Source organism: Pelodiscus sinensis, chromosome 5 (genome assembly GCF_049634645.1).
Source record: "Pelodiscus sinensis isolate JC-2024 chromosome 5, ASM4963464v1, whole genome shotgun sequence".
In the NCBI taxonomy this organism is placed as follows: Eukaryota; Metazoa; Chordata; order Testudines; family Trionychidae; genus Pelodiscus; species Pelodiscus sinensis.
In genome coordinates, this window is record NC_134715.1 from 100,358,578 (window position 1) to 100,374,160 (window position 15,583).

Genomic DNA, 15,583 nt, shown 5'->3' on the forward strand with positions numbered 1-15,583 from the left:
CACATATTCAAATCAGAACACAATTTGATAATGAACCTATTTCCTATTTAAATAGAAATTTGGTAGGGAACACTGAAATTATCCTTAAAATTTTCAAGTGGATGTACAAGAAAACCAGTGAAATTCCAGTTACTCAATAAAATTGAAAAGTTTTCCTGTTTTCTTTTTGATACAGACAGGCTCTATATAGTGTTCAAGGATATTTTCCTATATTCAGTGGATGTTGGCATCATTTTAACTTCCTATAGATTGGCTAACTTTATTCCAACTTATTACTGTACTGTAGTGCTGTTTTTACAAATATTGCATAAGAAAAATAGTGATGAAATAATTGGTTGACTGATCAGAAAGTACACTTTTTGTTTATGCTGTGACTATATTGGGGGGTATCAGGAGCACTTTTTTTCTCTAAATCAGAATCTCATTACTACAGTATATTTCTTAATGCCTTTCCATGAATCATCTTGGAGAATGGGCTGCCTGTAGTACAACAAAGTTTGATGCTCATTAAAACTCTTACTGAGAAATATGGGTTAAGCCTAATTATTTTGCTTCAGGTTCACCTTATAATAAAATCTGTCCCAAGCATATTCATCTTTAAAATTTCAAATTCTGAAAAATCAGCCTAGTATCATTTTTATCCCTAATTAGAAGATGTTTGGGAGCTCAAAGGCTTCTTAGCTCAGATAACTGAAAATGTAAAGTGCCAAGCTAATAAACAATGTCTTTAAACATGAAAAGTTTAAAAACTAATACAGTAAGGAAAAACTGTAAAAGAATAAAATGTCATGAATACTGTATCATCATTCAAAAGCCTACTATCTTCCATTCTGATGTGAAGTATATTTGATAGTTATACATTTGAACAATAAACTGGAGCTCTTAATTAATCATCTTATACTTAGATTGTAAGTTATTTAGGGAGGGGACCATCTATTTATTATGTGTTTTACAGTAATGGAGACATGTTCCAAGAATGTGTCACCTAGGAATTTTGTAATACAGATACAATCATCATTTCATTTGTTGTTGCTCACTGCATCCTCCTCCTTGAATGGAGCAATGGCTACAGCAACACAGAGATTTAGGAATACAAAATTAATAAGAAATTCTATGCTAATGATGATCCATCACTCCAGAATCTTGTGTTCATCACAGGATACTTCAGAGCAAGGTTCTTAAAACCCTGCTTTACAAGTTACTGGGTAACTTGAGCATTGCTTAGGTCCTTAACTCAATTAACTTTTGTTTTTCTTCATTTAAATCATTAATCTGAGGTGGACTACACATGAGTTCAGTATGTAGGTTGCCCTAGGGAGAGAAGACTGCTCTAGCCCTCTCATGGCAGCAACTTGGAGCCAGGTGAGATGTACTTTTGCATGGCTATTGCAGTTCTAATGGGTACAGCTGAGAGAGGGGTATATGTCCCCTGCTGCGGGGAGGGAGGTGAGGGCGGCCAAGTCCAAGTTTGCCTGCCTCCTACACTCCCCAGATAGAGTGAGAAAGGCAGCAAAATGTGTACTTTCCCCTAACTCCATGATGGAGAACAGCCAACAATGTCCCCATACAAATCGGAGGGCATGAGCTTCACGCACACCTCCACTCTCCCTAAAGGACACCTGGGGGGTGGGAGATTTGGGGCAGGGGCAGTTCAGATGTGGAGAGGGGGTGGGGACACAACCCCAGCCAGGCTCTTAAACCTGCCTGGTGAATCTGTCTCTTTTCTGTATAGTTTTATGAGAAGCATTCCCATTCTAAACACATCCCATTTTCCTGGCACAACCAAACCCTGATCATGCTTTACATTATGATAAGAGAAAGCTACATATCAAATTTGGTGGTCCTCGCTCTTACCATTTAGGAGGAGTTTTTGAACAAGCAGACAACCATACAGACACACTCACAGTCAGACACACTCTCTAAACTATATAGTAGATCAGTTCAGATGAGTACAAATTACCCTAATAACGTTTCTCAGTCATATTATGTGAGATTATTGGAAACATGGTAGTGTTGAGAATATTTGCAGCTGCAAAATTTAGGCTTTATTTTACAGCATTTATTGTTAATTTTTTAAAATTAATTATGATAATGTAGATAAGTGGTATTACTTCTTTCACTTTTAAAACCTTCAAAGCCAAATCTAGAAAATTAGCCCGCTTTTGTTTCTGACATTGTAACCCCATTGCTTCAAGGATATTAGAGAATCAAGGTTGGTGAGATAAAAGCATTTATTGGACTAACTTCAGTTGGCAAAAGATATAAACATTGGCACTAACACAGAGCTTTTCAATTCTGAGAAAGTGTCACAAGTAAATACAGGATGGAACAGAATGCTTAGCTGAAGTAAGCAGTTAAAACTTCTGCAGTCATAGGATGAAGGAAGATCACCATTGTTGTGGTGATCCACAAATTCAGTGTCTTTGTTAAATCCATGATTTTAAGTGTCTAACAAATTTATGAATTTATGCTCCCCAGTGCATTATTTGAAGGTGTTGTGCAGGTTTCCTTTGAGGATGAGAACTGAGAGGTTATATATGGAGGGATCACTGTGTGACAAGTTTTTGTCTATGCATGATAAATCATCTTTTTTTTTCATTTTTCTGCAGAAAAAGTGTAGTGGTTGTCTTGCTTAACTTACACATTTATTAGGGATTTTAGTGCACTAGATGCCAAACACCATATATAGGACCCATAGATCTTGAAAAGTTTGTTGTGGATATTATTGATTATCATAGCAGAGGAGGCAATATGTCTAAAATTTTTTCATCTGTTGTTCTTGAAGGGTCTGGTGCCACTGAGTTGATCCTGATCTGTATGGGTACGTCTACACTGCATCCCTAGTTCAGACTAGGGATGCAAATGGAGACGACGGAAGTAGTTAATGAAGCGGAGATTTAAATATCCCGCGCTTCATTAACATGATCTCGCCGGCATGTTAGTTCGAATCACAGCTGATTCGAACTAGGAAGTGCGCGCCGGGATGCATTAGTTCGGACTAAAGCCCTTAGTCTGAACAAACGTTAGTCCTCAGTTTTGCTGATTAAGAAGGAAGTGGGGAGAAGTACGGGTGGCAAGGAGATATAGGAGAAGGAAGAACAAAAAATGACAGCTTAGAGCAAAAACATTAAAAAAAACACCCATACAAAATATACACATAGTGCCATGCATAGACTTATTGCCATGCATGACTGGTTCTGGGATCACAGGCATACTGTATCCTGAGTGGTATCTTTCCACTCACCACTGGGGTGGCCTGCTTTCCATTCTACAAAACTGAACACCTTTGCCCTGCCCCTCACTCACAGAATCATAGAGCTGGAAGAGACCTCAGAAGGTCAACAAGTTCAGCCCCCTGCTCTAGGCAGGACCAATCCCAACTAAATAAACACAGCCAGCGCTTTGTCAAGCTGAGACTCAAACACCTCTAGGGATGGAGACTCCACTACTTCCCTACATAAACCATTCTAGTGCTTTACTACCCTCCTAGTATAATAGTTTTTCCTAATATCCAACCTGGACCGCTCCCACCACAACTTGAGACATTTGCTCCTTGTTCTGCCATTCGTCACTACTGAGAACAGCCTTTCTCCATCCTCTTTGGAACCTCCCTTCAGGAAGTTGAAGGCTGCTATCAAAACCCCCCTCACTCTTTGCTTCTGCAGACTAAACAGACCCAAGTCCCTCAGCCTCTCCTCGTAGGTCATATGCTCCAGCCCCCTAATCATTTTGGTTGCTCTCCGCTGGACCCTCTCCAATGCTTCCGCATCCTTTTTGTAGTGGGGGGCCCAGAACTGGACACAATACTCCAGATGTGGCCTCACCAAAGCCGAATAAAGGGGAAGAATGACATCTCTGGATCTGCTGGCAATGCTCCTCTTAATGCATCCTAATATGCCATTAGCCTTCTTGGCTACAAGGGCACACTGTTGACTCATATCTAGCTTCCCTGGATCATCCTTCTTCCCTTTTTTGAAGATGGGCACTACATTTGCCTTTTTCCAGTCATCTGGGATTTCTCCTGATCTCCACAACTTTTCAAAGATAATGGCCAAAACTCCTCAATGATATTTGCCAACTCCCTCACTCATATTCTACAAGTTGGCTCAGAGAGCTGGGGTTCAGAAGGGATTGAGGGCTCCGTTCAAGTGTGTGGGCTCTGAGGTGGGGTCAGTAATGAAGTGTTTGGGGTACAGAAGAATGCTGTGGGCTGGGACTTAGGGTATGTCTACATTACAGCGCTAATTCAAACTAACTTAGTTCGAATTAGTTAATTCGAACTAAGCTAATTCAAACTAACGGATCCAGACTAAAAAACTAGTTTGAATTAGCGTTTTGCTAATTCGAACTAGCATGTCCACATTAAGTGGACCCTGAACCGGGGTTAAGGATGGCGGGAAGCAGTGCCGGCATAGCATCAGATGAGGACTTAGAGCGTGGAGCTGCTGCCTCAGGCTAGCCGAGGGCTGTGCTTAAAGGGACCCGACCCCCACCCCGGACTGACAGTTCTCAGGGGTGCCCCGCTTGCAAAGCAGTCCTGGCGTGGAGTGCCCTGAGTGTTCACACTGGGCACATAACAGCACGCGGCCATCAGACCGGCTGCACTTGCCGCAGGCTGCCATCTGGGGAGAGAAGGCAATTGTGGGGCTGCAGGAGAGCTTCCACCCCCAGAAACCCACAGAGCCAGCCCAGTCTTCCCCATCGGGGGCGTGTACCCCATTCCTCCCTCACCTCCTTCCACTTACCCTTCCCTAGCCCCCCTTCTTGATGTACAAAATAAAGAAAACGTGTGGTCAAAAATAGAATATCTCTTTATTGAACAAAACTCGGGGAGACTGGGAAAAGGAGGTGGGAGAGGGGAAGAGAGAGGGTGGGAGAGGGGAGGGCAACTAAAATGATCAGATGTTTGGAAGAGGTCCCATATGAAGAGAGGCTAAAGAGACTGGGACTTTTCAGTTAAGAAAAGAGGAGACTGAGGGGGGATAGGATAGAGGTCTATAAAAGTATGAGTGGGGTGGAGAGGGTGCATACAGAAAAGTTCTTCATTAGTTCCCATAATAGAAGGACTAGAGGACACCAAAGGAAAGGAATGGGTAGCAGGCTTCAAACTAGTAAGAGAAAGTTGTTCTTCACAAAGCAAAGAGTCAACCTGCGGAACTCCTTGCTGCAGGAGGCTGTGAAGGCTACAACTAGAAGAGAGTTTAAAGAGAAGTGAGATAAAGTGATGGAGGTTGGATCCATGGAGTGGTATTAGCCAGGGGGTAGGAGTTGTGTCCCTGCCCAAAGTTTGTGGAAGGCTGGAGAGGGATGGCACGAGAAAAATGGCTTGGTCACTGGCTTCGGTCCATCCCCTCCAGGGTCCCTAGGGTTGGCTGCTGTCAGCAGACAGGCTACTGGGCTCGATGGACCTTTGGTCTGACCCAGGATGGCCATTGTAAGCTCAGAGCTCAGGGTTGGGGGTCTGGGTGGACCACCTTGATTTTCATGCTCACCTGCTCCTGGGTGGCCAGGCTGGCAGCTCTCCTGCCCTAGACGGCCACTTTCCTGTGCCTAGTGCGGAGGTCGTGGACGAGGTCCATGATGTCCGTTCTAGACCAGGCGGGTGCCCACCTCTTGTGGTCCCGGGCAAGCTCCCGGGAGCCGCCAGCCTGGTCCCGGGAAGAGGCGGAGGACTGGGGGGCATCGGGTGGCTGGCTCGAGCCGTGCCAGGTGCAGGGTCTGCTGGCTGGATGCTGGCAGGCTTGCACCTGGCACGGGCACCGTAGCCAGCCCGTGCCCCTTTAAGGGGTCTGGGGCCAGGAGGGGGGCAATAGAGTTTCCCTGGTGTTGGCCAGAGTGGCCACCAGGGAAACCTGGGGAGGGCTAGCCTCCCACTAGTTCAAATTAAGGGGCTACACACCCCTTAATTCGAACTAGTAAGTTCAAACTAGGCTTAGTCCTCGTGGAATGAGGTTTACCTAGTTCGAACTAAGCGCTCCGCTAGTTCAAATTAAGTTCAAACTAGCGGAGCGCTAGTGTAGCGCCTATCAAAGTTAATTCGAACTAACGTTAGTTAGTTCGAATTAACTTTGTAGTGTAGACATACTCTTAGGGAGTCAGAGGATGAGAGGGAGCTCTGGGTTGGGCAGGGTTGGGGAAAGGGACAATATGAGGATTCTGGCTGGGTATGCAGACTCTGGGGTGGGGCTGAGGATGAGGCAGTTATTCCTGGTTAATGGGAGCAGCAGAGCAATGCTTGGTTGCCTGGGTTCCCTCTAAGCCTCTGATGGAGCAGGGCTGATTAATGACCTGTGAAGCTGTTCTGCCACACAGTTTAGAGGGAACACTGCTGGTCCCCCTACTCATCATTATAATAAAATCACAATAAACAAGCATAAGAACATAATATGAGAATAGCCACAGATCCATCTAGTCCAGCTGATAGTGGCCAGTGCCAGGTGCCCGGGAAGGAATGAACATAACAGGCAATCATCAAGTAATCCATTCTCTGCCACCCATTCCGAGCTTCTGACAGAGGCTAAAGACACCATCCCTGCCCATCCTAGCTAATACCTACTGATGGACCTCCATCATCCTCCATGAATATCTCTAACTCTATTTTGAACGCTGTTATAGTCTTGGACTTCACAACATCCACTAGGAAGGAGTTCCACAAACTTTTCTATGACATCTTGCAAGTAGGAGTAGCATCCATTACACTTCCAGCACTTCAAATGTCAATCTGCCAGGGTTTAAGGGCCTTCAATTGGGGGATGTAGCAAGACAACATGGTTTCTCTTTGGCACCAATTTTGAAAAGAGGAATGAGAGCCTACAGAGCAACAGGGAACAGTACTGCCCTCTGTCCTGCGGTGTCCGTCAATGTGAAGCTAACAAAGAATGTATCTATCACAAACAAATGGTTCAAGTTTATCTATCCAATTAAGGATTAGAGGAAATGTTTCATTAACTCCCATACACAAATACAGGAGCAAAAGCACTTAATAGTACTAATTCACAATTTAAAAAAATCCTTTCCACTATCAGTTCATTCCCATGAGATCAATTTAGGATGATGTTCCCTCAATTCTGCTATGGGGGAATGTCACATTTAACCATTTGATGAGAATTGATGTTCATGTTCCAAAAGTTAATAAAAATATAAGGTTGGTCTAGATGAGATAACCCAAAAAAGTAAAGAAGTTAGACACAGTCACTGGATAATTGAATATGAGCAAGTAGGGCACGCATAACAATTAGCAAGTACATTTAGTATAAAGCAGAACAGATACTCAATTCACCATAGGCTGTTTAAAATACTTCCTGTTTCTAGTGGCTTTTGAAATGGATGCATTTCGTCACCAACCTTGGCATCAAAATCCACTTAAAAAGTCACAAAATATGCATGCCCTCCTGCATGGTGAGTTCTCTAGTTTTTCCAAAGGCTAATCTCTGATCACCCCCACATATTTAGAAAAATGTTGCAAAATAATTATCTTATTTTGTGGCCTAACAAAATATTTGGGGGGGGGGGGGGGGGGGAATTGTTCTTTCCATAAACTAACTACACTATTTATAGTAACTCTGAGAAAATTGATAATCAATGCATTTTGACTTGTGAGACCAGCTTAGAAGCTAGGAACCCATGTGCTTTTTCCTAAATCATATTTAAAATCATCCAGCAGACTGAGCACTTCTGAAAGGAGCTAGAGAACAAATTCTGCAGGTTAGCCTCTCTCTGTTCCTTCAGGTCCTCCTATAATTCTCAGATAATTGCATCAACATCTCCAGTTGCAGTCTGCCACTGGAGATTTAAGAGAAGATAAGTCTATTAGGTCTCTCTGCACCTTGGCAGATAGCTCTTGAACCTGATCATACCCCAATGATATTTGCCCTTCTGCTTTCTTCACTCATCTTGTCAGCATTTGCAGAGGAGCTAATTGAAGCAACTGTTATGATTTTGGTATTGAATATGACTGCAACAGTTTTCTCATGCAGAGCTGCCACAGAGTAACTTCATTAAGCACCTTGTGGATTGGGGTGAAGATCTCTCTTCACCTTGTCTTTTAGCCATGCACAGAGCCCATAGCAGTTCAATATTTGCTTGCTGATATTCTGGTGATATTGGGATACCTATTCATTGGGAGGGGAGAGGGGGAAGAGTCACAGGTCTCAGAAGCCAGATGATGTATCTGGAATTTGTGTGTATGTAAAGTGCTTTGAGATCTACTAATGAAAAGCAATATGTAAGAGCTTCATTTTCTTTTTTTTCTCCTTTCTCATTTTTCTCGCCATTAATACCATTAAACTCCCCACACTTTGGATGATGATGAAAGTCTTAGATCATATTCTAGAAATCTCTAAAGCTAACACAACATTTCCATATTTAATAATAACACAGTGTTAAGATTAGATACTTGTAAGATACCATACTGGAAATGCACACCTTAGCCTATTGCAGGCAGGGTTGGAGCCCAGTCTGACCTCAGTTTGGTACAAAGCACTCATTTTTAGGTGTGGTGAGTTGAGAGATATTAGTCAACAAAATTGTCTTTGATTTGGGACCGAATATGGATACTTTTTACCCTTCTAACAATTTGATTTAGGGGAGAGATTCCCCGCTTAGGGAGGAATATAAGAAATCTTTCTCTAGCTGGTTACTAAAATTGTACTGATTTGAAACTGCTGAGAAATATCAATGATTATAGGTTGATTTTCTAAACTTTTTACAGAATTTTAGTAAGTATATTGCCTAATTTAGTATGCAGGTTAGCTTGTCCATATTAAACTGATAATTTTTATAAATAGTTAATTTTGTTCCTTCAGAGAAAGTAGAAAAATCTACTAAGATTTTCTCTCTGTTCTCCTTTCATTTAGATTGCTCATACTTACAAGCAGATAGTTATATCATACAAACAAAAATATCTTCCTTGAACCAAAAACTTGAAGGACTTGGAGAAATTTAGGCAACAGGAATAGTTATTTTGTTTCAGTGAGAAAAGACATGAGTGATTTGTTGTTTTATCATGTTGGAACACACACTAAATCATTCATTCTACATAGATTTTTCATGGCACATTACACAATGGTGTAAAGAGGCTGCAAATTACATGGTATGTTCGCTACACATATCAAATGTCACAAAAACTGAAGCTTGGATAGGAGCTATTTATTGAGATAGAAGTCAGAGCAAAATCCTGAAGTCCTAAGTCAAATTCTACATCCAATTTTCTAGGTGCCCCAGCAATTCTCATTCCTTATAAATTGACTGAATAAATCTGTCCCTACATAATATTTCAAAATGTGTATATAGAGGAGAACGGGGGTGTACTTGGGATTAACACGTAAATGTCATGTTGAACAATAGCCTTTATGGCTGACATTAAGTAGGCTTTGACATCACCTTTTTCAGTGTCCCTTCCATTCACATTAGATGTTTGGATCTCATTTGAAGTTAGTACTCTTTTGAAGGCAGCTGTTACATTTAAGACTTTCAGTCTGATTTCAGTTCCTAGCCTATTTCACTGATGAATCATGTCTTGGTTCACTGCAGTTACCTTGATAAAATAAGCAAGAATTATGACTCAAATTCTGTCAGTCGTTTATGACCATTTTTGTGGTTAAAAAGCTCCAGCAGAAACAGTAATTAACATCTGAGCACATTAGCCATTTAGTAATAAACAATTTTAAGAGAATCTGTATTGCACTGATAAACCTCATACAAATGAATGTAACAATGCCAACAGGTTTTATAAATGGGTTTGATATTAAACGTTTTCAAATGGTGCAGACATTTATTAATTTCCTGAGTTGTTGTGCTCCAGGACTCTATTGTGTCAGGACTTACAGCGTGACCTACTGTAGATTTTGCATAGCACATGGCATTACAGAGCTATTCTATTTGAATAAGACAGCTGCCATTCTGTCACATGGATTTTTTTTTCACCATACAAAGGGATACTCAGCCAGTAAAGGTCAGGCAGTGAATTTGCAAATGAAGCAGAAAAATGGCAGGAAGAATTGGACAAGATTGTGCCTTTAAGTATAGACATTAACAGAAAGTGCAGGGAAAGCTACAGCTACCACACCAGGAGTAGCCCTAGAAAGCAGGCTGCCACATCAGAAACACCTCTGAGACACCATTGCCCTCTGTTTCTAATAGTCCTCTCCACTGAGTAGCAATCTGCTGCTGATATATACCGAAGAAAATGTAGACACCCCCTGCAGTATCTCAACTGTGCTGATAGGCATGGTACGAGTACAGACTCCTGTCTTCACCTATTTCCCAGCTTTCCCTGCCCACCTGCTCTTAAACAGTGTATTCAGGCATTCAGTGTTCAATGACCCAAGGCTTGGGTAGCGGACCCACAGAGATTAGGAGAGTTCTTCCTTTCCCTCCATCCCCTCCATTCCCTCCATCCCCCTAAGCCACCAATTAATCCAAGGTATTTTTCATTGCATTACTGGTCTGTGGGACTGTGTTATATTTGCCAGGTTTTTTATTCATGAACAATATTTGCCTGGAATACATTCATTTATTCAGTTTTGAAAGCCAATATTTTCAAACAACAAAAGCTGGGCAGATGAGAAATGTACCTGGACGGTCAGCAAATCTGGGTTATTCAGATGGGGTATGTGGGAGTGTATCTCAAAGGAGATGACTCATGAAGAATGTTGTTCAGTACCTTTCATTTTCCATTGAAGCAGATCCACCTCTGATTGAGCTCTCCTACTGATTTTCAATGTCTCACTTGATACAGGGAGAAAGGTATTTGCTTGAGTTGGAAGGTTCCAGGTCACTTAGTATTTTAGATGTCACAAATTTACCCAAAGGCTAATAGATGTCTATTTCCCCCTTGTGAATCTAGCCCTAAATAGCCAATAGTCTAACAGCTATTGTAGATACCTAAATCCAACATTTTGGCACCATTGACATTCACACCCCCCCCTCCCCTCCGCATCCCTCTTCCCCCATACTTCAGTTCATGCCTAAATCCGTAGGTACCTAAAGTTCCTAAGTTTCCTCTACATGAAGTGTCTGCCTTTGGGCATAAGGAAAGCCTAACTTCCAAAGAGCACTGTGTGGGATTCCCTACCTATCTCACCTTTAGAGCAGAATCTGAGCATGCCTAAACATGCACAAAAATGATAATACCTATGCCTCATCATTACAATGAGTAGCCCTGTGCTTAGAATATTCATGCAATATGGGAGATACAGGAGCTACCTGATTCAGAGCAGAGGGTTGAACCCAGCTCAGAACCATAAGCACTGGTGGGATGCTGGAGGGGAGTCTCTCACAGTCACTCCAGCTGAAGCTGTTCCACTTGTATGAAATATGGAAATAGTCATTGCTTAAAGACGGAGTGAGAATGATGTTATTGGCCAGTGGTCAGGACATTCACATGAGAGATCTAATGTGCTTAGTCTAGATTGTCTATCAATAGGAGTGCCACACTGTATGCTGGCTGCAGCCTCTAAATGGATATGAAGGTTTGCTCATTTATAGTGACCTCCAATGTAGAAGTAGGGGGGGGGAAGCATGAATAGTGGTGGTGACAGTGTTGCCTGAAGGAATAAGCTCTGACGTCCTGATTTCATGTACCTGGGATGGAGGGAAGATGTGGTCATTCCCATTATTTGAGTATTAATGAGAATAAATTAATATTATGAATTACTGTAAGACCTGTAGCCTGAAACAATGAACAGTTAAAGACTGTTGTAGTTGTATTGACCTTTGTTCACCAATGGATGAGAGCTCTCTGCTCTCATCCATTGGTGAACAAAGGTCAGTACAACTACAGAGAGAGCCTCAATTGAATAAGTTTTCTATTCAAAATGCCTCCAGTGACACTTTGGGAATTAACTACGTACAAACTCAAAATTGATTGGCTGATGGAAATGGAACAAGAATGAGTCCGTTGTAGCAAAGATTCTGCTCAAGGATTAATTGTATTGGCTTCTTACTCTGAAGATTCAATGCTGATGAGAGAACTTTGCAGGGCAAGCTGACTGAAAGTGAGGACTTTTCCGCAGAAGATGACAGGTGCAATGCAGAGTGTGTTCTTGGCTGAAACTGTGAAAAACTGCAGAAATGCAGAGTTGTAGAGCTGGGTGAACTTCAGTGAAGCTTCTCCTAAAATCACAATAATCTCACTAAAATCACAATAGCTGGGTTAGATGGTGGAGCCTCAGGACAGGAGCAGGTTTCACTTTCCAAGAACCTGGAGTCATGTGCGCACCTCCAGGTTTTGGGGAAATGCTTCCTACATTGGAAGGAACCCCTGAATGGGGTTTAGCAGATATGAACAGGAGATCTGATGTGATAAGAAGATATTTGGCTATTGAACATTCACTGGTGAGTGTGGAGCCAAGTTGAGGGAATTCTCAATATGCAGCAGCACTCTAAAAGCTAACAGAATGCTAGGAGCCATAAGGAAAGGGAGTTGTAAGAATTAAAATATTGCAATGCCACTCTGTGAAGCTATGGTACACCTACATCTTGAATGTTGCGTGCAGTTCTGATTACCCCATCTCAGAAAAAAAAAAATTAGAATTTGAAAAAGTACAGATAAAGAAAACACATCTTATTAGGAGGATGGAATAACTTTCAAATGAGGAGAGAATAAAAAGAATGGTAATGTTCAGTTTAGCAAAAAAGCAAATGGGCAGAGGGCTGTCTCTTCCAGCCCTATGATTCTGTGAAATATGGGAGTTTATAATGGAAGTGTATAATATCATGAATGATATGTAAAAAGTGAATGAGAGAGTATTATTTACCTCTTTACAAAACGAAGAATCAGGGTCATCCAATGAAATTAACAGGCCGGTTTCAAACAACATAAGGAAGCACTTCTTCATGCACTATACAGTCAACCTGGGGAACTCATTATCTGGGCATAGTGTGAAGGCCAAAGGCCAATGGGTTCTATAAAAAAAAATAGATAAATTCATTGAGGGCACATCTATCATTGACTCTTAGGTACAGGGGAAAAAATTAATGATAAACATTTGGGGGTGTGCTATGTTGAGGGGTAGGCAGTCAATTAGGCACACTGGAAGGAGTGAGGAGTTGGATGTATGTGTGGTGGGGATAGAGGAAGCATGAAGATGAATTATGTTTGTGTGTGGATTCATTAGAGAGATAGGAAGAAAGATATTGGATTGGAATCCTATCTTTGGATCAGCAGGGGATACAGGTTTTCTAGCTAATGTGTGTGGAGTGGGAGCATTGTGTATGTGTCAGTAAAAGAGAAACCAGAAGTACTTTTAAAATATTTCAGTTAATCAGGAATCTGAGGTATAGTAATTATAACCTGAGCCTGATTTTTAGAGAGGCTGAGCATGGGAATCTCCCTTTAATATCAGAAAGAGTTGTGAATATTCATACCTCTTTGTATGTTAGGCCTTTAATGTGACTCACCCAAGGACCCGCAGGATACTTATGATAGATCAAGAAAGGCAGAGACTATCAAGTCTCTATAACCCCAAATCTTGTGCTTTAATTACAAGATTATCTTTCTTTCCCATTTCCTATTTTGTACAGTAATCTCAACTAGGAGCAGTTACTCTGAGATACATATTTCATTGATTTTAGTTCCACTAAGTCAAGTCATTTTCTCAATTAAATTATTGGTTCCAATAAAGATATCTTCACAATTGCTCAAAAAGCATTAATTTCAAATGCCAAAAATGTGATTGAATTCATTCAAATAAATGATTAAATCAAACTATAATTTAATTTGGTCTTCCTCACTTATCTGCATTTCAGTAAAGAAGTTTTAATACTTCCGTTTTTTTGTAGATACTTTTAGACCTATTTCAATTAGCTAAAAATCCTCCAAAAATTATTTGAAAGGCTTCTATATAAGCTGAACAAATTCCTTTTTAATCAAGGATGCAGGAAAATGCTGTCTCTCCATCTCCCCATCAGAGACCTAACAGACATACATTTTAAGTAATCTAAACAGTCTGTTGCATCTGCTAATGTCATGCAAGAGTATGAATATGAAGGTTATTAATATTTCAAGAATCTAATTTTCTCTACGTTATATTTTTAATGAATTTTGATATTACTTAGGTATCTCCAACTAGCAATTGTGACATTTAAAACTCTGAGGAAAAACCATTGCTGAAATGAAGTATTTTAGGTTTGAATGTATCTGAAGTACATGATTTACAGCATATGGTGTTTATACTGTAAGTAGTGCAATAGAACAACTAGGAACAGATTACGTAACCCATAGGTAATCTAATATGGCCAGATGGTGCCATACAGGTCCATGCACAGAAAAATGTCTCCCTGTTCTTCAGCTGAAAGGGATAGGCATCCCCTTTCTGGAAACTCTTTGGAATCCACATCAGGGAACAGATGAGCTCATAATGTGTGGCGGGGGGGAAATGATACCATGATCATCAGCTCTACAGAAATTAGATAGATATTACATTCTAGGGTTGCATTTTTTAAGGGAGGCATGATAGAGCAGGAGAAAGTCCTTCTGCAATGGGGGGAAGAATAATCCCCAGAAACATGGCTCCACTGGAGAAGGGTTGTCAGAGAGCAAGATAGGATGGTATGAATCCCAGAACCAGAACAGATATATTAGACTAGAGCTAGCTGAAAAAGGGAAATCATCTTCTGTGAAAATTGTCAGGTTCTGTGGAGCTGAGGGGCATCTCCTTGCTTTGCCTCTGTGTCCCCAGAGCTAGAGGAAGAAATCAGGGACCACCCCCTCTGCATTTTACCAAAGGTTTAATTTAATCACTATTGTGGGTTTAGAGAAATATTTAGCTTTCCTGTAATTTTGGACAGCTCTACATGAGACCTTTGCTTGGACAGCCCCATAACTCTTCTGGATCTCAAAACCATCAGGATGAATTCCAGGAAATTTGCAGAGCTTGTGGCTCATTGCAAAAGAAGACTCAGGAGGAATGCCATGAAAATAACTTTATGAAGATTCTCTCCCCCTCTGTCCCTTTCTGTGTTTTTCTCCCCCCTCTCCAACATTTTCCAAATCAATAACTCTTATGGAGAAAAAGCTCTTATAGTACATAAGCCCATGCTTAACAAGTAACCTGGTGAGTCACAGGCAGAAAAGTGATATATCTTAATCCCAGCTCTTCATCTAAAAAGCTTACACTGGGACAGGTTGTTATACAAATATATTAAAAGTCCTGATGATGGGAGTATTGTAGTTCAGTTGACTGCTGACATACGCTATAGGTGATAAAACCTTATGACACCATTTGGAAGTTTTATAAGGCACGTCTCTGGAATAGGTCAGATGTATCTTTTTTATGATTTTTCAATACCTTTTAAAGGGACACCTGGCTATCTACTATAAAACCATAGAACAAGACATAGAACAAATTCTTTAAAAAGAATTACATCCAAGAACCTGTTTATGGTAAGAAACTAGCTTCACAAGCAGTCAATACTTTAATCCAAGGAACTTTTCTTTGACTCTTTGAAATTTGGCATCACTTTTTCAACTACTGCTCAGCTATAATCTTGAACAGGGTAAAGGGAATAATTACAACATACTGAAAGAATTTTGATACTTTATCTTCTTGCAGACTATCTGTGAATATTCTTGAATGTACCT

General features: G+C 41.0%; 1 long non-coding RNA gene across 2 annotated transcripts in view; it reads left to right on the plus strand.

Moving 5' to 3' along the window:
- Positions 1-15,583, plus strand: part of LOC106733005 (uncharacterized) — a 433,810-nt gene that overhangs the window by 204,133 nt on the left and 214,094 nt on the right. Inside the window, exon 1 of one of the 2 annotated variants that reach the window (XR_001369252.3) lies at positions 1,279-1,362. The exons of the other annotated variant lie outside the window; for it this stretch is intronic. This is a non-coding gene — a long non-coding RNA (uncharacterized LOC106733005). Of the gene's footprint in view, positions 1-1,278; positions 1,363-15,583 lie in introns of those variants that run through there. 2 annotated transcript variants of the gene reach the window in all.